This window comes from Hipposideros armiger, unplaced genomic scaffold, assembly GCF_001890085.2.
Source record: "Hipposideros armiger isolate ML-2016 unplaced genomic scaffold, ASM189008v1 scaffold_107, whole genome shotgun sequence".
Taxonomy (NCBI): domain Eukaryota; kingdom Metazoa; phylum Chordata; class Mammalia; order Chiroptera; family Hipposideridae; genus Hipposideros; species Hipposideros armiger.
In genome coordinates, this window is record NW_017731457.1 from 2,884,760 (window position 1) to 2,886,168 (window position 1,409).

The window sequence follows — 1,409 nt, forward strand, 5'->3', positions numbered from 1 at the left end:
AATTCCCCATCACTGTTCCCATCCCCCCAATTACCCAATAAAAATCTTTAAAAAAAAATGGTGAGCTTTTGCATCTCCCCCACTAAGCTGTGAACTCCAGGAGGGCAGGGACCATACCTGGTCTGCTCACCAGGGTGACCCCAGAGCGAGCATCATGCCTGGCTCCCAGTAGGTGCTTAATAAATAGTTGCTGACTGAATGCTTTAGAAAAGGCAAATACATCTTCACATTTAAAAAAAATATATCAGTTTCGTGGAGTTATAATTCAAATACCATACAATATACCTATTTAAAGTGTACAATTCAATGATTTTTAGTATTCACAGAGTTGTACCATTATCAGCTTTAGAGCTTTTTAATCATCCCCAAAGAAACCCTGTGCTCATTAAGCAATCACTCCCCATTCCTCTCCAACCTCCCTTAGTCCCTGTAACCCCTCATCTACTCTCTGGACATTTCATAGAAATAGAATCACACATTATGTGGTCCAGTGGCTTGTTGCACTGAGCACAATTTTGGGGGGAAAGGAAATAGGACCCCTGGCATTACCTGTTGTGGGCTGTCACTCACCGCTCCTCTTGCTTGGCTGAATCATTTTTTAATCCTTTTTAACTAAGTTGAACTGTTGTCGGAGAGTGGGCCCTTCTCGGCGCAAAGTCCAGGTCCTTGGCAATTCAAGCAAAGAACTAAACGAGATGCCGGAGTAAAGTACTGAAAAAGCAGTTTATTCGAAAAGATAATACATTTCAAAGAGTAGAAGTAGGCCCAAGCAGTAGAGAATGGCTCAAGGGCCCATTATTAGAAGAGAAATTACATTCCAAAGAGTTTGGAGCAGGCCACGCGCAAAGGCGAGGCTCAAAAGGCTTGAAAAGGAAGAAGCGGTCAAAAGAACAGGGAGTCCAAAAAAAAAGGAAAAAGGGCCGACTGCCCAGGATTTGGAGATTTTATCCTCTTTCTCTAGAATGGGCTGTTCCCGCGGTTCGAGTCCCGGCCCGAGCTGAGCAGCTGCTGAGCTGCCAACAGGTAGCAGGATGGCTCAGCTAAAAAAATAAATAAATAAAATAAATAGAATGGGCTGTTCCCCTTTGGGCATGGGACCGCATGATTGGCACCTGTGGTTGACAAGAGGTACTGTGCAGGTGCAAGTGACTGGTCTGATCTAGCTGGGTATTTTGTGCCCATTTGTTTCAGGGGTAGATAGTTACAATGAAAAGAAGTTTTGGGTTGAGAGGGGAGGTAACTGGGTGGTCACATTCTGTGGGACATGCAGGAATGCAGAGACCCAATGCCTGCCTCTAACTGCCTGCCTAGTTTTCCCTTTGAGAGACGTGATCCCCCATAAAATCTCTATGGGAAGCTGAGGGACAGGAGGTCTCTTCTTCTGTATCTGCTTCCTGCTGGGCAGGGGT